Source organism: Pipistrellus kuhlii, unplaced genomic scaffold, assembly GCF_014108245.1.
Source record: "Pipistrellus kuhlii isolate mPipKuh1 unplaced genomic scaffold, mPipKuh1.p scaffold_m20_p_5, whole genome shotgun sequence".
Lineage (NCBI taxonomy): Eukaryota > Metazoa > Chordata > Mammalia > Chiroptera > Vespertilionidae > Pipistrellus > Pipistrellus kuhlii.
The window spans coordinates 1741068-1765344 of NW_023425551.1; the positions used below are offsets into that span (position 1 = coordinate 1741068).

Here is a 24277-nt window from a genome sequence, read left to right on the forward strand (position 1 = left end):
TCCGGTGAGTCAGCTCGGGCCTCGGGGCCAAGGCCACGCGGGAGAGCCAGAACCGGCGCCTCAGCCTGGGCGCTCAGGCCCCAGAGCCTCAGGAGCCAGGCAGGGGTGGGGAAGTCCCTCCCCACAATGCTGCTGGGCCTGCGGCGTTCACCCAACAGGCCGGTCACTCCTTCCTTCCAAACCCCTGTACTCCTCCCTTCCTCGGGCCAGACCCCATGCTCACACTGAGTTCATGGAAGTGCTCAGGAAGGTTTGAGGGTTAGCAGAACGGGAGAAGTCCAGGTTCGTGTGGGGAGCGGCAGGCCACAGAATACCACCCAGCAGAGAAACAGCACAAAGCAGGGCGCAGGGGAGAGGAGCTACCTGCCGTGTATGAGGAACAAGCAGTTTAGACCCAAATGAAGCAGGAGTGTGCAGAGAAGCTGAAGCAGGCCGAAGCCAGTGCACACAAGGTGAGCCTTATATGTCATTTTAAAGGCTTCAGATTGCACCTTGGGGATACACAGAGCTACAGTCAGATCTGCCTCTCAGAAGGCGGGTCCTGGGCGTGGCTGGAGCCAGGGTGGTGGCCACAGCAGGCGGGTGAGCTGAGGTCCTGAACTGGTAGCAGCAGCGGGAGAAACAAGCCCAGATTCCAGTGACAGGCCCAGAGTGAGCGCACCTCGGAGACCAGTGGCGGAAGCAGGAGCAAGGGAGCTTCACAGATGCTGAGGCACCATCCAGGACAGCACGCGGGCAGAGGCAGATCAACTCCCGGGAAGTGGGACCTTCAGGATTCTACAGATTAAATGTGAGGTTCCCACTGGAAATCCAGGAGAAAATACCCCGAAGGAGGAGACACAGTGAGTTTCCACCCTGGTGGTCAGGCCTGGCCTACAACAGTAACTAGGGAACGAACCCTGCCTCCAGAGGACATAGGGTCCTGGAGGCAGCCATCTTTTTGTTTCACTCACCATTATATCTCCAGGACTTGGCACATAGTAAATGCTCAATAAATTCTAGATTAATTAATTGACAGGAATCATGTGAAACAAGAATTTTACCCAGGAAGAATATATGAAAACAGAAAAATAGGTGGAGGTCAAAATTCTAGAAAATATCCCCAATTAAGGGAGGGTGCAGGGTGGAGGGAGGCTGAAGCCGACAGAGACCAAAAGAATAGTCAGAAAATGCAGTTGGAATTCCAGAGAGAAGAGAAGGGAGCATATGGACCACAGAACAGGCCTGTCAAGTGACCCCAGTGTCCACCAGGCGAGGGCTAACTCTCTGTCCCGGTGACGAGGAGGCCATTGCTGACCTTGGCATGGGCGGCCTCATCACAGAGGTGAGGCAGGAACTGAAAGACTATGAGCTGAGGCGCGGATGGGAGGCAAGAAAGGGGAGTCGGACTGCACACCCCAAACCCAAGTGGAGGAAGCTGCCAGGCCTGCCTCCACTTACTACACCCCACCCCAGGTTGCATCCATTTTTGCCCTTCTTCCTTCTTAGGGCTCCCCTGGTGCTCACTCTAATGACCTGCACTGTGCCGGGCACTGGAGCACAAAAGGGGGGTCAGAGGCTGAGAAGTGAGGCCGTCACTAGCAAGAGGGTTGGACAGAGATCACAAGGCCGGCCCGCAGGGGGTGTCCTGGCTGGGCACACGAGGCCTGGGCAAGGAGCTCCTCCAGCCTTCCTAGAAGGAACACCTGAGCTGGCCCTGAGGGAATCCTGGGAATGTGCCAGGAACTGATCTACCTGAATGAAAACAGGTGTAGATCAAAGAGTTCTCACAATTCAGCTCCACAGTGTTCTGTGTTACCTATTCCATCAAGAAAAACTGTGCACATAACAATGACAGAAATTGCTCAAACAATACACTGATGTTACACGTGCGCTGACTTCACAATTCAACATAAACACATATGTTGATAGATATGTTGTAATAAAACTAAAACAGAAGGACTAAGAATTACGTTTCGCCAGAATGATTTAAATTAGCTAGAAATTATGCCTAAAACAGCAAAATGTAATTATTTTTCACACTTTGTTGCAAAAGGGAAAATAAAACTTTCCATGGAAGTGTGGAAACCAAGGCTGAGGGGCGCTCGGAATCTGCAGGGAGTGAATGGCCTAATTCCCAATAGGGCCCGAGGCAGCCCTATCTTCACACTCAGTGTGGATTACCCAGGCCATAGGCAAGGTCTGCTTACTTCGCTTTAAGCAGTACACACCCAAAACTGGCATAATTAAAGCAGAAATTTTAATTGGAAAATGGTTAATGTCTATATTTTAATGCTGTAGGTAACAGTGCAGCAAATACACCTATCAGTGACTAAAACTGTTTTTGTAAGATCCATTTCATCACTGCCACAAACTCTCACAGTCCTACTTACAAATCAACTATAATAGTTTGCACCCATGTCAAAAATGTTAGCTTAACGCTGAGATTTCTCAAAATCGGAAGCATGAAATACACAGATTATCTGCACCTCTCCAAATGCATCAGCTGCCTTTCAATGAGACTTCAGACGTGAAAACATACTTATCCAGCGCAAATCATTGCATTTTAACCTTCTCTTCTTTGGCCTATTATTAAACATTCACCCACAATCCAAGCCCATCCCGCTGGTACTCTGGCTATTTCTCACCCTGAAGATGTGCTACTGCGGGGCTCAATCCCTGCCTTTTACAAAGACCAAACCAAACCTGAGACTTTTCCAAAAAACATGAAGGCCAAGATTTCTCATATTCACATCTAGCCCAAAACAATTTTCTATTTCTATCACCTGCCCTTCTGTTGATATATTCCAGAGCATTTTCATTGCTCACAATTTACACTGTATCAGAGAGATCGCCCACATCAAGAATGTCCTCAAATACTTCTCAACATATTATTCCATACATGGTTTTCCTTTCTAGATATCATTCTGCAACAGCAGTAACCCATGCTTCAATTAAGTAAACAAACAAAAACAAAAAACAAAAAGCAACACCAAGTACTTTGAAGGCTACGATACAAATCACCCATTTTCAAAGAATACTTAACATGTTATAGGTTATACATATCACTCAAGCCTGTGTGAGTTATACATATAACACACACACGTATGCATGAGTTACATATCTCACACTCACACACACACACACACACACACACACACACACACACACAGTTATAGGTTATACATTACACACATGTATGTGTGTGTTACTCGTTATACATCTCACGAGTAACTCACACACCGTTTCCTGGCTCTCCCTTCGGAAGCGGCCACTGCCGTCTCTAGCCTCCAAAAGGAAGAGAGCAATGCAGGCTTTCCAAGCACGGGTGGGACTATAGATTCCACAATAGACGACCAGGTAGCACAGTGAGGCTGCATTCTAGTGTGAAAGGTTTTCAGAGGCTAGCCTGGGAAGCCAGTTAGCCTTTTAAAGATTATTCAAGTTAAAAAACAACTCAATTTTAGTATACTTTAGCTAAACTTGATACTTTTTATACTTAAATACTCCTTCATTACCACTCCTTTGGAGTATGCCTACACCTGTTTTTATAATAAAGATATTTCAATAACTGTATTTATTCCAAAATATTGAGTTAAGGAGATAGTTTGTTAATGGTTTCTTTGGGCGAATACTATTTCACCATTTTTCAGCCCGTCTCCTAAGAGCACACACTGAGGACATCACAAAAACGCACAGAAAGCAGGTCCGTCACCTGGTTCTGATCTACAGCCGCAGATATCTAGACTGAGCAAGAGCTGAGAAAGGAACTTCCCCTGAGACGTTATTTTGGGAAATGTTCTCTTTCAGCATTAAAGAGAGCCTTTGAAGTAATATTTCATACCTATGACAAAAATGATGAAACCCAATGTGAGCAAATGAGTTTTTGAATCAATAGGTAAAAGTCTTTCTGGAGAATAATAGGTCAATAAGCTTTAAACAAAAGCTTGAGGAATTATATCTGTTCCAACCCTAATAGTCTCTCAAGTGGAGCAGGGGTGCGACTTACCCAAACTTGTCCACAGCTTCATGAATTCTAATTCTGAAGGGAGACCGCGTGGTCTTGGGAAAAGCATGGCTCTACGTTCAGAGTGGATGCGTCCACACCCTTACCCACCACCTACTACCCTGCACACACTGTCACTTCTCAGATTTCTCCCACACTGAATGGGAGACGTGATGCCTGCCTAACAATCATTGTGAAAATTGAGTTAGCAAGGACTAGAAAGGGTCTCTGAGTCACTTTCTCATGGTTCCAAGGAGACTGAAACTCCCCAAGTATTCAATGGCTTCAGAGCATGTGACCGAGCCCTGACATGTCAGCACAGGGGAATACACGAAGACATGGAAAAGTACACAGAAAAGCACAGTGATGTTTGCGAGTGATGTGCATGAGTTACAGCCATGTGAAAACTAGGTTGATAACGATCAGAGGCAGCCACAGTGACCTGTGAGCATGCTGTCATATGGTGAAGCAATCCATGTTTACTTTGCTGTGATGCTAAATATAACTCTGCAATGCCTCTGGTTTTCCCAGGCATGCTGCAAACTCTGCTGTGGCGCTGTGGGGCGGGGCGGAGGACTCAGCTGTCCCCCTCTCCTCCTCAGGCCTGTGCCGCCCTCCGTGGGCACCACAAACACGGAGAGAGGAGCGGCCAGTCCTCCTAGGGCTGCCCCTGCTCTCCTCTCCGCCAAAATCCATGCTCAGTCAACCTGAGTTCAAGACACAGAATTGCTCCCTCACCATCCCAGGAATGGACCTGCCACAACGGACCTGCCGGAAATGCTGCCACGCTGCCGGTAGCAGACCGAGCCGTCTGGTATTGTTGTTATCTAGTCCATGCGCTGTTTTCCCACTTCCCATGTGTTATTCCCTACCTCTCAGGCAGACTGAAACGGCTATGCCCATGCTTGCATTTTCTATGTCCCAGCGCCAATGGCTTAGATGGCTGTGGCGACTCACACAGGAATGACGACTGATCACATAAAGTAAAACTTTCTCAAACACAAAAGTAAACATCACTAACCAACGTCTACATCAGCTGGGCACACACACGCAGAAGACAAATGTCAAGCAGTGATAGTACAAAACCCCACAGTCACAGTCAAGCTCTTCTAACGTCAGGAGAATCAGTTCAGTCAAAAACAGGAACAGGGCACCAGAGAGTCCTGCCTCCTCTGATAAAGAGTGCGCATCTCCTTCTACCAGAAACACCGGACTCTCAGTTCCCACGTCAGCACTCCACAGAACCCAGTTACCAAGCCGCTGCCCCATCCCGGTGACTGACAGAGGCTGGGAGCGGGACACGCCCAGGGGCAGAGTTGGGCAGCGCTGGGACCAGAACCACGGGTAACTCGGGGCCTGGTCCCTCTCCTGTGACGTGCATCCACACACAGCCATGAGGCGGAGGGAGGAAACATGCAACCCAGCACCTAAAACCGTTTTGTTTTCGCTTATACTAATAACAAAACAGTGCCTGTTTATTAAGACGTGAACTAAAACATCAGAATTTCAAATGTGGTTAGCAGCATACTCTCATTTGTCACTACAGAAATAGCCACATTCTACAATGGCACGAGAAGGATCAATAAGAGAAATTCAAGTATATTAGAAAAAAAAGAGAAAAGGCTGTTTTATTGTTGGCTCTAATAACAACCAAATTATTGGTGCCCTCTCACCAAGATGCCATTCGCAACGTGGGCGAGGGTAGGGAGAGGCCAGAATACTCACAGACTGGCTTGGAAGAGAACCCATTTGTTTGTTTGTTTTGGAGAAAAATAGAAAGGAAGGTGAGGAGAGGGAGGGGGAGGGGGAGGGGGAGGGGGAGGGAGGGAAGGAGAGAGGGAGAGAACACATAGATTCAAGAGGGAGAGAACACATAGATTCATAGTTCTGCTTATTTATGCATTGATTGGTTGGGGGGGGGGGGGGGGGGGAAGGAGGGAGGGAGAGAGAGAACACGTAGATTCGTTGTTCCGCTCATTGATTGGTTACTTCTTGAGTGTGCCCTGACCGGAGATGGAGCCTGCAACCTCAGCATGTCGGAATGATGCTCCAACCAAGTGAGCTACCCAGCAGGGCCCACAGTCAGTATGTTTTTGGTTCTCTGTTACGTAAGTTACAGAGAACATGCAGATGTTTGTAGAATCACAAATAAATTTGAAGGAAGAGGGCAGGGGATGAAAAACATTATTTTTGTGAGGATCTAAAAGTGTGTGTTTTTCACATATACATTATCACTGAACAGTAGGATGAACAACATTTTTTCCTAACTACACTTAAAATTTTATCCGTAATCTAAAATATCACATGATTTTTATTTTTCAGAATTAAGACTAGCCATAAAAAAATTAACATGTTGTTACATGTATAATGGATAAAAGAACTGCCACAATTACCTATAAAAAGTAACAATCAGAAGCTGTGATTCTTAATTCTTAGGATACTCAAAAAAGACATTCATGATATATGTACATCCCAAATTCATCATACAGTGTCAGAGGCTTTCTAGAAAGCCATCCAAAGACTCCTGACCCAAACTGTCAAATACTGACTAACATCTGGCATGCATTTCCAAAGCTCTTTAATACGTTTTCACTTCATCACAATTCTTACAAACACCTGATAAAAGGTTCAGCAATGAAACACGCTTCTTGGATCTGAAAAGACCCTCCATACATCATGTATGTATTAATACTCTAAAACTGTCTATACCATGCATGTATGAATTATTTCCTTGTATTGATATATAACAGAAATCTGTTCCTTGTAATTTACATCCACTGGTTTTACTCTGGTCCTTTTACAAATATTTGAGGTAGCTACATCTATTTCCCTTTTCTAAGCAAAATGTCAATTCTCAGGTCCCTTAACTCAAAAGGTATTATGGGGAGCAACTTGCTTCCCTTTCCCAGACCCCACCTTTCCTAGTGATGCAGCCCCAGGTCTCTGTGCCTATCTGGCAGCCCACTCCACCTGATCCACCCCATCAGCTGCTGATTCCCACTTCCCCATCTCCTGCTATACCGCTGGCTGGCTGACTCAAGCTGCAGAAGTTTGTCTTTCTCTCTGCTTATTCTCGTTTTGCTTATTTATGGTCCCCATTCTCCCTGACATCTAACATATTAACTGTACTCCCAGTCTTGACATCCTTCCGCTGACCAGCGCTCCTCCAACTCACTGACTCAGCTCGTTATGCAACCATAAATCCACATCTGTCTCTGGGCGACAATTCCTTGACACTTCAAAATCCTCCATCCTTTCTAATATATAAAGCTAGAGGCCTGCTGCAAGAATTCGTGCATGGGTGGGGTCCCTCGGTATGGCCTGCAGGGATTGGGTCCCAGCTCACGACCTCCAGCCTCACAGCCCTGCAATCCCAGCTAGCACCCTACTGTGACCTGGCACTGCCCGCTCACCTGCTCCACCATCCTGCCTGCCTGCAGGGCCATTGATCCCCCTACCTGGCTCCCTCAGTGTATGGGGCAGAGCTGCCGCTATGCCACTGCCGCTGCTGTTGCCACTGGTTGCCGTCTGTGAGGCAACTGGCAGGGCGATCAGGCCCCCACTCGCACCCGCCTTGGCCTAGCACTGACTCTTCACCTGCTCCACCATCCCACCAGTCCCACTCTAGTCAGGGCCCATCGGGGCCAGCAGTACCTCCACTGCCTCCCTCTGCCAGCGCCACATCGCTGATGCCTGTCATGTTCTGCACCACCCCCTGGTGGTCAGCACACGTCATAGTGAACAGTCGAACTCCCGGTCAAACAGCCACAAGAGAGGAAATTTGCATATTAGCCTTTTATTATATAGGATAAATAGCCCAAAGCTTAAGAAAACACTTAGAATTCAAGGCAGAATATATAAGAGAAAGGAAGAGGGGTTAGAGCTAGACACACAGAAGTGGGAATCCTGCCTGTACCACTCATGAGCTACATACACTTGGGCTCACATTCAACAGAGTGCAGGCATGTTCGCCTCCTGTGCTGCTGGGGATTGAATGAGGTGCCACAGGGTTTATCCCATGGGAAGAGTTTCCAAAATCTTTTTTCCCCTCTTAACAAACCAGCGAACTAAAGTTAGAGCAAAAATCACCCAATAATTTAATGTGTTTCTTGTCTTGGCTCCCCGCACACTGCTAGGAAGGCTGGGTACCATGCCTCACTCACCTTGTGCCTAGCTCTGAGTTCAGCACAATGCCTGCCTGGGCCTCACACAAATGTGTGCTCCTGGCGGCCAACGGGGACAAGAGGTCAAGGGTCGCATACTGCACACCACATTTCACTTCTCACAAGTTCTCGTAAGCCACAGCTTCCAACACCTCCTCATGCCTGCGTCCCCCAAATGTGTCTCCCAGGTTGGTTTCTCTGAGCCCAGAGCTCTGTACCCAACTGTCACCAACACTCCTGCCTGGATGCCCAGGGATCCGATGTCAGTGAGAGACACCGCCCACATCCAGACCGACAGGTTAGAACGCAAGGAGGCACCTGACTCATTCTCCTCTCCACCACCCAGGCCCAGCACCCGGCCAGCACTCCTGGAGGAAAGTCTTCTTCAGAAACCTGCCATCACTGGAAACCTCCCCCTCCCGCACACCGGCCTCTGGGGGGCAGGGGGCTCTAGAAAAACCACGTCCTTCCTCCACCGGGCCTTCTCCACAAGGAGGAGGAGTTCCGCTCTCCTGCAAAGTCGGGCTAACACCGTCCTCACCGGTCCCCTCGGAAAGGGCTGTGCATCTGTGTCACAGTATTTACTACGCGAGTATTTACTTGTGACTACTTGCTGCGTCTCTCCCCCCAACTAGCCTGTACCCCAGAATAGCACCAGTGAGATGGAGAAGACAAAAATTAAACCCATTTGTAGCTCTCTTCTAAGAACCACAGAGTAAGTCCAGAAAATGAAGCTGTTCTGGTTCACCAGGTTTTGCCTTGATTTTTATAAAGTGGCAAAAAACTATTACTTGCCTAATCTCCCAAGTGCAGCAGCGAGTAAATTACTGTCTGACTGAACTACACTTTGAAATATAATTTGGCAAATGAAATAACTTTACTAACAAACCAAAGTGTGTGTGTGTGTGTGTGTGTGTGTGTGCAGACTAAAAACAATATCAAAATAGTAATGGGATGCATTCCTACCTTCTCTCAAATGCTATTCTTGCCGCCAAAAAACTGTAAAGCTATTATCACAGCTTCAACAATTTCTAAAATTTACATCTCTAAATAAACAACAGCGTACCTATTCATGTGTCACTACTGAAAACCTAGTGGCAGACTCTTACTTAAGAGAAATAATACGGTGTATCTCCCATACAGATACAGATTAAGTCCAAAAAAGAAGTTCTGTGAGAAGATGCCAATTCCATGCCCACCACTCTCGCTGGAAGTGCGGGCGGCACACAGGACCTCATCTCAGAGCCGCCTGGGCAGCGAACACCTGTCGCCTCCGAGCGTCACATGCCGCAGCCAGCCAGGCTCTGGCACCCGGCGGCGGCAGTGGGGACAGACTTCACTGCCATCCCTCCAGAATGGTCAGGGGAGGCACGACCCCCCGCGCTCCTTTTCCCAAGCCCAGAAGGCTCGGCCGTCACCTGTGGGATCCAGGGGCCACCGCAATGGCCAGCCTTGGCCAACAAGCAGGAACCATCTGCCCTCCCCACGATGGCAGGAAGAGCTGAGGCTGACAGCGGGGGTGGGGGTGGGGGGGACACACACAGGGCTCCGGGGTGCCTTCTGCTCCTCACTACCAGAGCTGCGGGTGAATATCCCAGCGCTCCAGCCCGCTGCTGCCATCTCTCAGGGGAAGACAATACGTCCCCCAAACACACCGCTCCGAAGCTGGCTGGCGTGTGATTTGTATGGATAAACAACCCCAAAGACATGTCACGGTGGCACCTAAAGACGCACAGAGGTCACCATTTCCCAGCGAACTCCACGATGCCTTCACACCTCTTTAAAGCTATCACTTTTTAACAATTAACTACTTTTAAGTTGTTAAAGAAAATGTCAATGAAAATGTTACAAATGTCACCAGCTGCCCACCTCTCTCTGGACAGAGCCTGACAGGCCAACCTGCAGGCTCCGGGCCGCGCGTGTAAAAAGGCGTTGCAGACTCGCAGCCCTATTCCGGATCCACCTGACCAGACCCAGCGTTCGGGAAAAGCAGGTACTGACTTTCCCTTTCATGGGACTGTGCAAGCCTCGCTGGCCCTGCAGACGCTGCGGGGACAGGCGCACGGGGGACACGGAGCAGCAGGGGGAAGCATCCTGCGCCGACAGTGACCCGGTCGGGAGCGCAGCCACGTTCCCGGGAAACACTCGGGAAGGCAGCAGCAGGTGTGCGGCCTCCGCAGCGGCTCTGAGGAAACCACTGCAGACGGACAGGAGGTGGGAAGGGGGGAAACAACATGGCAAACGCTGAAAACTGCTGTAGGTATCAAAGTAAAAGTCACATGGGATTGCTCTGTACTATTATAACTCTCCCACACGTTTCATAATCATGTCGAAATAAAAGCTAAAAACAAACAGAAAGGAAAGACAAAGACAACATAATCCCTTTTGCAAGGGTGTCTGCAGCTCCTTCCGAAGGAGAGCCACGCAGACCCTGTGTGTGTGTGTGTGTGGGGGGGGGGGGGGGGGGGGGGGGGTCCGGCAGGTAAAACAAGGCGCGGGCGGTGCGGGTGGGCCGTGGGGGAGCGGGGAGCTGGAGGAGGCAAACCGAGGAGAGCGCACAGGGAAAGCCCCAGCGCAGTGACCAGCTGTAACTGGGGAGGGAGGTAAAGGCTGCCATCTTCCTAGAAGCACTGATGCTGGCAAAACACCCTGAACATACACTTCTAAGTAGATTCTTAAAATATTCTTAGGAAGCTTCCATTCCACACAAACATATTGTATTTTAACTTAAAACAAGCAAACAAACAAAAAAGACTTTCAGAGTTAAAACCCGTCCAGGTGGAAACCCTTTCTCTCTCATCACCTTTTCGGGCTCTCCCCCTCAACCCCAGAATGGACTGTCCCCTGGCCCAGGCTTTTTAAAGATCTCAGACCCGCCCTTAAAGATGTGGACCGGCTGTCTTTTAACCCAGAACTCTCCCATTTGTTTGTATAAGTTTCAAAAAAGGCTTTTCCAACTGCCACCTGGGCGAGGGGCCCCACCCCTCCTCTGCCCACCTGCTCCCACCCCAAGGGCAGGGGAAGGCAGGGGACAAGATTCTCTGGTTTAAAGGAAGGACAACAACTACTCAAATGAAAACACATCTGGGATTTTTAAATCTCAGTACAAATAAAAACGGAAATTATTCCAAAACCGTGGTGAACACACACACCACCACCACCACCACCACCGGACGGAGAAGCCTCCGTACAGGAGACGGTTCAATGCAGACTCCCAGGTAAACCTGCCCAGCCAGCACGTGGCTCCCCACTCCTGTGAGATCTGGGCACACCACCTCTGACCGGGGCTGTGACAGCCGGGCCTCCCAGCACTGTCACAGCACCCAATACTAAGCAGCACAGGCACACAACGCGCAGAACGGGGCCTCGCTCCGGAGCAAGCGATCAATTAAGAGTTAGAGATTATTTCTCCGGGGCACTTTCACTCCTCCGAGCTTCACACTTCCTCACACGTAAAGAGAGGGATTAAGAGATGAACTCTTAAAGTCCCTTCCTGTTCTGGCATTCTAGAATTATCCCTCCTCCCTGCCAAGACTACCAACTGCCAGGGTAAGAAGCAAAACAATGTGGACCTTTAGAGACACTTCTCCTTTCTGCCTCATTCTTTCCGCAGAAACCTCATCAAGGCACTGCCCTGAAGGTCAAAGGTTACGGGAGACCGGGGCAGGGGAGGGGCTGGAAGGGTGGGTGGGAGGACAGACATATGTAATGCTTTCAACAATAAAGATTTAAAAAACAGAAGTTAGAAAGAGGGTTTTGAAAGTATCTAGACTTCAAAACACACACGTTCAACGTTCAAATAATCAAGGCTCAATCTTAAGGTGACCTCCTCCACCTGTCAAGTCTTAGCCCACACTGAATCTCTCAGCTCTCCTGCACACCTCGTGCTGATGCACCAAGCATCTGACCACCCTCTCTGAGAATGCGCTTGCACCCAAATACCTTAGGCTACCTCTAACCTGAAACAATTCTTCCTAACCCCACAGGTACCAGCAGACAGTCTGCCTCTCAGAACTCCCCACACACTGTGCCTCTGACTTGATGGACAGTAAACCTTTACCATGACCACCTGCAACTCTGAATGGTGTCTTCCTCATCCTAATTATCCCTCTCGCTCCAACTTACCATACACAGTGGACAATTACTGCTATTATTTCATTAATAAAAGAAATTCAAATGTACCCTAACCCTTACTCTCCAGCCATCCTCTTGTAAGTAATACTGTATGCCATGCTACATGTGTCCATTGTGAAGCCTGGCCGAGTCTGGCCTGCAGCAGGCCCGTGATAAAGGCTGGGTGTGTGGCTGAGAAAGACATCCAGCTGCTCTCCCACTCCCCATGCAGCTCCAGGTCCACATTCGAATGCTCCAAGCAGGCGGCTTTTATTCATTAATTAATTCATTCGTTCGTTCGTTCATTCCACAGTTCTAAGATCACCATGGCTGGTCATCTTAAAACCCCATTTCCCACACAATATCCACAGCTATTCCCGTACTCAAGAATGGCAATGTCTATAAAGCAATGCCACTCCGTAAGATACATAATATATGTTAGCTAGCATAAGAAAAGACTAAAACGTGCTTCAGAGAAAAACACCTGTTTCATTTGGTTGTACACAAAACTTTCTGGACAGATTTTTATTTTTTAAGTAGAACACAGGAATACATAAACTAGGAGGATATAAAAGTGCAATAATGCATTCCATTTTCACTGTTAGCTAGGTCTGTCTAGTTAGACAACCAGAGTGAAGTACATGTGAGAGAGCGAGGGCAGGCTTCTATCCCAGGTACTGGGAGAGGGCAGGTGCTTAGCTTACCTGTAGATTTTTTTATATAGTTGAGTAGGAAGAGAAACAGGAATTTTTATATATAGCTAGATAGTAGTAAGAGTAACAATAAGGTATGCTGGTCATAGATCCTCAACATTTAAGGCCAATTATTAATCAAGTCCCACCTGAAACAATTTGTTAAATTGATTTTAATCACTGGGCCTCTCACGTGAAGCTTTGTATAATCAGCATTTCATTTACAAAATTAATTGCCTGATTGATTCTTAGGAGGCAGCTGCTGTCATTACTCCGCTGTCATAACCTCTGAGTAGGGTGTCACAACATGAAATTCTGACAGTATGAAAAGCACTGCTATTTTCAAATGGGTGAGGCAGAAAGGGGGAACCAGAAGTCACATTATCCCTTCAGCCTGAAAGTTGAAACTGTTTCATGCTAACTACAATCTATGTCAACGCTCTTCTGCTAAACTAATGTACAAATGTTGGGTTCAGGGCATGAATTATTTTTACTCTATTCAAATAATAACTAGCAAGTAAAAGCATGGATTCACCACTGAAGTTCAAGGTTAAGCTATTGTCTTGAGAAATGATACTGAGATAAAGATCAGTCATTTAGTTTACGACTGATACCAAAATATAGGCATTGTAAGCATACCAAAACATACACACCATACATTCATTCCATCTTTCAAATATATTTTAGTATCTGTTAATGTTACATACCCTCACTTCTATATTTAATTTATTGCTTACAATGTAATTTTAAATAGTCTGGTAACAGATGGGTCTTCACCTGAAAATTTGTCATCACAATAATTTAATAAGAATTAGGCTAAAAAGCAATTTGTGTTGTTATTTAAAAAAAAAAAAAAAAAAAAAAAGGAGGCAAAATAAACCCTGAACAGGAGAGTGAGGAGGAAACGTCCTAGATTACCACCAAGTATCCTTTAAAAGTGAGGCCTCAAACCCGTATCATCACGTTTCCGACGGGGCCTTTTCAGCCGGGCCACGTGAGCATCAGAAAGCCAGGGATCCTCGTTTCCTTTACCATCAATTTGCTTTTCCAGAAAGAAGGCCCTGCCCTGCAAGAGCCCCTACTGCTGGCCCCTGGAAGCTCAGGCGGCATTTCCCGGGTCCTCGGCACTCCACAGCACAAAGCCAGGCGTTTCAAAGGCATAAAATAATTCCCAGGGTAGCGGGGGCTGTTTAAAACAATCCCCATTCAAGGCACTCGTTCCAAACAGGGCCGCTCTAAATGGGTCACTCTGACTTAAAGAGGCCTCCTCTGGAGACCAGATGTAATTTACTCCTTTCAGTACACTAAGTTTTGATTCCTGTGTGCAGCCCCAGAATTCCTTTAGAAAGAAAGATCACCTCATAAATTCGCTCCATTATCTGTGACCAAAGGTGTTTTGTTTGCTCGCTTAGTGAGAGAGCTAATTGGGACCCTGCACCCACCCCCACACGGCAGGCCGGAGGACGAACGTGTGGCTCCTGAGCATAAAGGAACGCCTATGCAGCACGCACAGCCCGGGGCTCTGGGCAGACCCCTGCCCTCCTGCCACGTGTCACTGCCCTGCGGAAAGCAGCCGTGGTCCCGTTTCCACTCGGCGCCAGGGACAGGGAGCCCTCGGTGTTGACAAGCTAGTGTCTACACTACAGAGTGCTTCGCGTTCCGGAAAGAAAGCATTCTGAAAGCATAATTCATGCCTAGGATCACTTCTTGGGCTGCACACACTGTAACTGTTTCAAAAACAGGGTTCACAAATTCAAATGTGTATCAAGTTAACACCTTTCATTACAAAAGAATCCAATAAAGAGGAGACAGATATTCTCTTACATGTGTGCAAAGGGGGCGAAGTCGTCACTAAGCGCTTGGTGCTGGCATCACAACCACCTGTGGCAAGTTCTGCAGGATGTCAGAGACAGCGGGGCAGTCATTCTCCGAGGTGGCAATGGGGGGAGTAAACGCATAGGAATGGGGGTTGATGTGAGCGGGCAAGTGAAAATGCGTATTTGGGATAATTTTCTATTTGGAAAAGGGGGAAATATTGTCTTTATAACACACCATGTAAAAGTAGAGCTTGATGCCCTAGCCCCGTGATTGGCAAAACTGTGGTTCTCGAGCCACATGCGGCTCTTTGGCCCCTTGAGTGTGGCTCTTCCACAAAATACCAGGGCCTGGGCGAGTCTATTTTGAAGAAGTGGTGTTAGAAGTTTAAGTTTAAAAAATTTGGCTCTCAAAAGAAATTCCAATCGTTGTACTGTTGATATTTGGCTCTGTTGACTAATAAGTTTGCTGACCACTGCCCTAGCCGGTCAGGCTCAGTGAATAGAACTTCGGCCTGCGGACTGAAGGGTCCCAGGTTCGATTCCAATCAAGGGTTCATGCCCAGGGTTTCGGGCTTGATCCCCAGTAGGGGGCATGCAGGAGGCAGCCAATCAATGCTTTCTCTCTCACCATTGATATTTCTATCTCTCCCTCTCCTTTCCTCTCTGAAATCAATAAAAATATATATATTTTTTAAAAGTAGAGCTTGATAAGATAATATCACTTGTTAAGAATTAGCATTCAAAAGGCAAGCTTCTGGTTATTCACGGAAGGTGGGAGTAAGAATCTGGTCTTTTGGAGGGTATATCTGAACTCTGGAAGAGTTCTGAAGAAACCTGTAATAATAAAAGCGTAACATGCTAATTAGACCGGACAATGTTCCGGGCGAAGCCGGGGTTGCCAGGGCTGCAGGGCTAAGAAAGGGAGGTAGATGTGTAAGTCGTCCCTGACTTTAAGAAATATGTACTACAACAGAGGAAATAAGAGAGGTATTTAAATAATTCAGGAATAAGTAGTCGTCAATGCACAGGGCAGAGGAAAACCAAGTCCTATGGAGTTCAGCTGAGGTAGTAACATTTGGTTGAAGAAGTGGAAGAATGCATGGGAAATTTACCATTAATGTGGATAACGGATGATAAAAATGTACAGAAGTATCAAGCCACAAATACAATAACAGCCACCACTTAATCAGAGCATATGGTGTGCAAGGTGCTTTATAAATGACACCACCATCCTACAAAGATCCTGCAAACCACCATTTTTAGAAACTCATCTTGAAGAAGCTTATCTCTAAGAATAGGTAACTCCTCCAAAGTCACACTACAATATGATGAAGTCAGGATTTTCTCTGGTTTGTATGGTGCTCTTTGAAGAAGTCTATAACTTAACTTCCTTTAAATTTCCCTCCAAGCAACTCCAATTCATATCTCTTGATATGAACAGACTGTGAATGGAAGACTTTTAACCTAACTGTGTTCTTGCAAAATTCTTCTGATGACAAAATTCTTCATGTGACTGTATTTGGAGAGTGGGTCCGTAGCTTGGTATTCAAGGTCAAATGGGCTTAGAAGGGTGGGCCCTAATTTGTTAGCATGCGTGTCCTTGTGAGATGATGAGAGGCCAGGCCATGTGTCCTCTCGTAGTCTCCCCACTTCCCAGCCCCGCATTCCCAAACAAGTCATGTGAGCACACAGCCAAGGTGCAAGCCAAGAGATGTCTCGACTGAAACAGACATTACTGGTGCCTGGGTACTGGAACTCAGAGCTCCAGGTCTGCAGGTAACGAATCCCTGCTGCTTAAGCCTTGGTCTGTGGTATTCTATTATGGCACCTTGAGCAGAGACTATGAGAAACCATTGCTCTATGTAACATACAACCTGTAGGAGGCTGCATTCCCAGAGGTGGCATCCACACCTGTGTGTAATCCCCTCCTCTTGAGTATGGGCAAGACTTTGGCTTCCATCTGACCAGTGAATAGAGCAAAGGTGAAGAAATTCTGCAGATGTAATTATGGTCCCTAATCAGCTGACTTTGAGAAAATCAAGAGTATCCAGGAGGGGGCTGACACAATCAGCTGAGTCCTTTAGAAGAAAATTCAGGCGTTTTCAGATGTTAAGGGACTCCAGGCAGCAGAGAGTCAGAGGCCCCACTTCCCCTCTGTGTGTGTGTGTGTGTGTGTGTGTGTGTGTGTGTGTGTGTTGGGGGGGGGGCGTGTGTGTGTGGAAAGTGGGAGGGTGGGGGATATGAGAGTGGGGGGGAGGGGAGACTGAAGAAGCAAGCTGCTATGAATTCTACAGCCACAGGGAAAGAGGTTTGGCACCAACTGAGGAACTATTCCCAGTCAAGCCCCCAGAGCAGGCGTCCTCAAACTTTTTAAAGTGGGGGCCAGATCACGGTCCCTCAGAGAGCTGGAGGGCCGGACTATATGAACTACTAATTCCTACTGTAACACCTCGGCTGCGCTCACTGCCCAAAAAACCTGGCGGGCCGGGTCAGACTCCTCTGCAGGCCGCATGTGGCCCGCGGGCCGTAGTTTGACGCCGCCTGCCCCAGAGCCTGCCGCCCAGCAGACTCCCTGACGGCAGCCTGACAGGAGCAGAAGACACAGGTAAGATGTGGCTGGACTCCTAACCCACAGAAACTCTGAGACAGTAACTGTGTGTTCTTTTAAACCCCTTAATTTGCAATGCAGCAAAAGAAAACTAATCCACAACTTAGTAAAACAGCATGCTTTCACACAGGTCCTCCTCCCTCACCATATAAGAGTCCTGCTTCGAGCTTCTCCCAAGGGACCTGCCACTGTTCAAAGTACTGGTGCTGGGGTGCCAGTGTTCTCACTGATGGGAAGCCGGCACACACCCCCCGAAGTGACTGGGGCTCTTTACTTTTCCCATTTCCTGCCAGCACCTGCTCATTCTCCAAACCTGGACTCTAGAATCACCTTCCCTGTCAAGTTTGTCTTGAAATCATCAGAATAAAACTGTTTCTCTGCGGTCTCAGAGACACTGAAGAACCCTCTATTACAACATTAGAAGGTTTGGTTGCAATTTGCTGTTTATTTGTCTCCCCCACCACGGAGGCCAAGTTGAACAGTTTGACTGGTTGCAAAGATCCAGGGAAACAGCCTCATGCTGTAACAGAGATGGACCAGGCAGGACTCCCATTCTCGTCCCCCACCAGAGGACCTGCGATGAAAAGTGAGTCCACTTCTCAGGCCTCAATTTCCTCATCTATAAGACAGAATAGTTTTCCAGTGGGCACTCCATGTTTATACCAGAACCCAGCACAATGTATATATAAAAGCCTAAGCAACAGGCGTGCACACTGACCACCAGGGGAGAGACTCTTAACACAGGAGCTGCCCCAGGTGGTCAGTGCACTCCCACAGCCAACCTCCTTGGGGCCAGCCAGCCTCCCTCGGTCCCTCCCCTTGGCCGATCAGCCCCCGTTGCCGGCCAGGCCAAGGGATCCGACTCATGCACGAATTCGTGCACCAGAACTCTCGTATACTAGGTGTAACAGTTAATGCAGACTTTTTCAATAAATGGAGTTACACATATGTTGATATATATGCAATTTGATATGTATGCTATTTTGTTATATTGACTTCATATGTCAAATTTTCTGAAGGTGTTAACATCATATTTTTAGACTTAAAAATGTCAAATTTTGTGCTAAAAAAGAGCATTTGCAGGAAGTTTTAATATAGTACTTTATTTTGAAGAAAAGTGCTGAATACTTCGGGAAGCTTATGGTGAACATGCTCCATCTCAAGATTCTTGTGAACTCTGGTTTAAACACTTTAAAAGAGATGATTTTGATGTGAAAGACAAAAGATGTCCAGGTCAACCAAAAAAGTTTGAAGACCAACAATTACAAGCATTATTGGAGGAAGATGCATGTCAAACTCAAAAACAACTTGCAGAAAGATTAAACGTTGCTCAGCAAACAATTTCCGATCATTTATAAGCTATGGGAAAGATTTTAAATAAAGGAAAATGGGTGCCACATCAATTGAACAAAATATAAATGGAAAACCGAAAAGTCATCAGTAAATGTTGCTTCAACTGCATGAAAGTCTTTTCTGCATTAAATCATGACTGGCGATGAAAAGTGGATTTCATTTGAGAATCTCAAACACACAAAATCATGGGTTGATCCAGGTCAACCATCAACATCAACTCAAGGCCAAATCCCTTCGGAAAAAAAGACAATGCTCTGGTTTTGGTGGCATCAGGAAGGTGTGGTGTATTATGAGCTTCTAAAACCAGGTGAAACCGTTAAAACTGATTGCTACCGAAAACAAATAATCAATTTGAACCAGGATCGTGAAATGACCAGAATGTACCAGAAGACACGGCTAAGTAATTTTGCTTCATGATGTCACACCATCACCCACTTCAAAACCAGCTAAAGACATGTTAAAAGATCTTGCCTGGGAAGTATTAACCTACCAGCTCTATTCACCAGACCTTGCTCCTTCAGATGACCATTTGTTCCGATCAATGGCACACATACTTTCTGAGCAGCACTTCAAAACAAACAAAGAAGTGGAAAATTAGGTCTCTAAATGGCTTGCCTCAAAACAAGAAAAGTTCTATTGGGATGGTATCCACAAATTGCCTGAAAGATGGGGAAAATGTGTAGCTAGTGATGGACATCACTTTGAATAAAGCACTTTTGATGTTTCTCTTGAAATTATTGTTTTCTTTGATTACAAAGTCCAATATTATTAACCGGTACACCTAGTATTAAGTAAATCTATATGACAGTCCATCTGAATTCTAACTGAAAAAAAACAAAAGTAATGATACCAATAAAATAAAATGTGTGTAAACTGAACATAAACAGGTGGTTAAACTAACGGCAACTATTTGATAGAACATGCATATATGCTAACAAGGAACAGAAATGATTTAAAATAGGAGTTGCTCTCTTCTCATTGCCTATTCCACCCACGCAAAGACAGCCGAAGGTCTGTGAGTCAACCCTGTGTCACCGGCCAGTCCTCACCTCACTCCTAAATCCTGTCCCTTGACTACCAGCCCATAGTTTTCAGTGATGACCTATACCCTCGGGTGTAAGGCTGCCCCTCCTGCCCTTTTCATGCTGCCTGACCATTCAGCACACTCTGCCCGTCCTGAACAGCTGCCCGTGGCCAGCGTGCTTAACTCGAGACCCTGTCACAGCTGGGCCAGCTCCTCTGTCTGCTTGGCCTCAGCCCAAGGGGTTTGAAAGGCTGTTTTTTAATCATTTTTGAATGAACCAATACACTTAAGGGGGACAGTAGCCCACCTCCCCTCTTTCTTTTAAGTGAGAAAGGCACATTTGTCAACGCATCTGACAATGGCAGTGCAGAAGCCTCGGGTTTACCCACACTCACCTAACAGCTGCATCTAACCTAGTAATTCTGTATAATGCAATTGATTTGCAGCATCGTTTTACAATTCTGATTAGGTTTCTTTAAAATCCTGCTTATTAAATTGCTTCCTTTAAGCATGCACAGTTAGTTACTAATTTGTTTCCAACTAAATCAGGTATCATATGAAGAGATTATACTGCTACAGTGGGAGAGCACTCCAGGGATTACATTTCATCTAGATTCCAAAATTAAAATAGGGCTAAAACTTCAAACTGTAAATTTTCTTTTCAAAAAGAAAGGCAGCCTCATTCAGAAGCACAGGTTTCTGGATGAGTAAGATATCAATACCCGAATTCTCGCCTCCTGTGTATTAAATGACTCATCGTTCCCAGCCAAGGCCAAAGGCGCACCAGGGGCCTCCTGTGCCGCTGGGACCAGGCAGGAGGTCAGGCAGGGCTGAGGCTCAGCCAGGAGGTCAGGCAGGGCTGAGGCCCCGGTGGCGGAGCCCGCACTGAGCCCCAGGCGCCAGCTCCAGGCACAGGAAGCAGCGTGGCGGAGGCCAATGCTCCACCAGATGAGGTTACTGGTGTTTTCCTTTTTGAACAGCAATAGCTATCAACTGAGTGAAGGAGATACAATGAATCTCTGAAAAGGAGGTTCAGAGATTTCTCAGCCATGTGAGTCTAACTTCAGTCAAACAGATCAAATTTAAGGTATTTCTCCCCAAAGTCCAATGAAATAAAAATCCTTAACACTGTTTGTAATCATGGATCTTAGTGCCTTTAAATGTTTGCTAATTTTTTTAAAGTTTCTTTTCATCAAGCAAAAACAAGAGAAGAGAGCAGAATAATCATTTTTATTTTAAAACCAGATCAACAAGTAAATCTATAGGACTTATGAATAAATCCTGATTAACCAACAATACAGATATGTTTAGTTTCATATGTGCATAAATACTATAAAGAGTTCTTTAACTATGGAGACAGTGTACTTAAAATGTATATTTTTAATTTCAATTCAAACTGAGAAGTAGGTATAAAACAGAATGGTGAGAAAAGGGTATGATCCTAAGGAAATGGGTGTTAGGAGCCATGAGAGCATGTCAGCACTGACACAGCACCAGATTGTCCCGGTTCAGTCAGTGCAGGCTCCATGGAGCCCACTCACAAGACCTCCCCGTGACAGGCAGCCAGGAACACAAGAAGGACCTTCTTTCAGGAGCGGGTATTACAAAGTTACAGCCTGCACGTGACCAGGACGTCTACTTAGTACCACACTTAAAGGGGAGAACTTTCAGCAGCTGAAGATCCGCATTATGCCTCTACGTGTTCTTTCTATTCTCATTCTTAGTACTCCTGATTAACTAGATACAATGAAAATAACTTGGGGAGGGTCTAGCTGATGCCTTCCAACTTCCAGATAGGAAATGCTCTCATCTGCCCTCAATGCTCTAAGAGCAGGGAGTATTCCTAGAGGCAAAGCAACACCTGCCCCAGATAAGGAAAACCTGGGGCTTCAACAATGGCAACGGTGACAATCACGGCCAGCACTTAGAAAGCACGCTGCACGCTTTACATGCACCACCTTATCTAATGTCCAAACAACCACAGCTACTTCTATTACCTCCATTTCACAAGTCACAAGGGCAGAGCTGGAGATTCACACGGAACACCTACCTTACTAGACCAGTCTGTCTTCTCCCTCCCCCACTGCCCACTGCCCAGCAAGAGGCGGTGAGAGGCAAGGGTTTATGCTGAATTTGCCTTAAAATTCAAATCCAGTAAGTCAAGATCACACCCCAGAAAAAGCATCTAACGAAGACTCAGGGTAAGCTGAGGAAGGTTTGTTCCAGCTGAGTGATAAAAGCAAACAAATACACAGTTATAATAAGCAATTATTGGTCAAAGAGTCAAAGGTCAGTGAATAAAGTACAGAACTTTAGCAAGATGCTTGCATTTGTCCAACTCTTGATCTAACTACATGTCTCTTTATGAATACTGGCAAGTACTAATACTATCTATTCTTTAAATTTAGTTTTAGAGGGGAAAATTCCAAGGGTATTAGATTAAAAGGGTCAAATATTTAACACACATTAATAAAATATAACAGTACACAGGAAATATTTTGTGTGAGTGCCCACTCCAGGCAAGTTATGGACTCTGAAGCTTATAAACTGATCCATTCAATGTGAGCAGCTGAGGGGCAGGAAGAACTGGATCAAGAAAAGAAAATACACAAAAAAGCAAAGGACAAAATGGAAGCAAGAAAGAGCATTACAGTGAGAGCACAGGAATTCACTTGAAGGGCTGGGGATGGGGAATCATAAATAAATGCAAGGAGAATGCAAAGGTAAGTCCAGGGAAATATGAGACCAACACGCACAAATGGAGGAAGATGACTGACAGGCAGACAGAGAGCTCAAAGATGAGAGTAAATCAAAGGAAGGGAAAGGAAATATTTTAGTTCCCTCTTAGAGAGGCAAGCAGCAATCTTTGCAAGTCCCATCACTTCCGTGTATGTGAAAACTCCCAGGAAATACACATGCGTTTCTATTACATAAGCTTATAAAAGTGGACTGCGTTCCATAAATAAAATGCTGGCTCTTAAATCTTCATTGAGAGGCTTAATAAATGCAAAAAATCACCCGCCAAAAACTCAATCATCTCGGCATACTGGAGTCAGTTCCAATAAGTGAGTCCAATAAAAAGGAAACATGATTGCTAGGAAGCTGCATAATCAATTTAGTATACGCCTTGCATATACCTATCACTATGGCGCTAAGTCAGACAAGGATGGAAAAAGTGGTCATACACACCCATCACAAATAAGCAGTAGATGCAAAGATGCAAAGGTAGATTCAGCTGTGTTACTGTGATAAGATTATGATTTTTTCTATTTCCCATTCTCGTTTTAAGCTAGAGCCCGATGCACAAAATTCGTGCAAGGGCTCAGCCCTCGCAGCCGCAGCTTGCCTTGGCCCTTGCAGCCCGTTTTGTCCGGAAGGTTGTCCGGCTGCCTGGCCTAATTAGCATATTACTTTATTATTATAGATATGAACACGCATATATACACACACGTGGCACTTAACCATGAACTTCTATGAACACATATATTCATATATCTCTTGGTTTATAAGACGCTCAAAATACTTAAATATGAAAAATAACTTACACTGAATCACAGAAAAACAAGGCCAATGCACCCTCTTTCTGTCTATTTAAAACTTCTCCCCTCACACTCTGCAAGGAACCTCTATTTGAGCCACTTTTAGGATCTGCGTTTGAATTAAAAGGCCCAATGGGCTAGAAAACTGTAACCTTCTACTTGCTATTTCTTAATAAATTCTACAAAGCTAAAGAGAAGCTTCGAAGTGGAAAGTGAAGGAGGAGGAGCCAGAACTACCAAGTGCCGCCATTGAAACCTCTGGCCATTCCTTAAATTCACATTTGATACTTTAAAAGTAAAGTCCATGATTTAAACACTTCGTTATCGTGCAGTTCAAGCATTATTACTCAAACAACCAAATCCTAAAAGGGGCATTATTCAGCACAGAGGGGTACGAGGGGAATGAGCAGAGAACTGCACTCGTAAAGACCACGGACACACTTTCCACGTAATCCCGCTTACAGAACACTCACAATGGACCTCCGCTTCCCCTAACGATGATGTGAAGTAAAATGACAGCCAGCAGAGGTTTATTTCCTAATCCATGGACTGTGGTATTAATATTCCTCCCGGCAGCACTGCCCATGCCTATAATCTAACTCGGGCAGAGGGCGGCGTGTCCGCCACAGACCGGGGCCTCCAGTGAAGCCAAGAGGGGGGCTGGGGGGAAGGAGGAAGGTGCCTTCCACACAGTTATCTGCTGGGCTCACACCTCCGCCAGAGCGTCATCAGCCGGTTAAACACCCGGCACTGCAATAATTTTGTCTCCATCCTTTTGACAATTTGTTTCACGCCTCATTTGCTATGAAGAGTTAAAACATTTTAGTCAACCTTGAGAAAGCAATTTGATTTTTTTCCACAGCAAAATGCATAACCTATTCCAACTACGGCCACTGGTTTAAGTTCAGGCTGACACGGATGGAAATCAGCACTTTCCTTCCAATGCTGCAGCAAGACTGAGGCGCTACCCAGCCTTCCAGACC

At 46.2% G+C, this 24277-nt stretch overlaps 1 protein-coding gene across 8 annotated transcripts in view; it reads right to left on the bottom strand.

Moving 5' to 3' along the window:
* Positions 1-24277, bottom strand: part of ARID1B (AT-rich interaction domain 1B) — a 325561-nt gene that overhangs the window by 278843 nt on the left and 22441 nt on the right. The window lies entirely within an intron of this gene.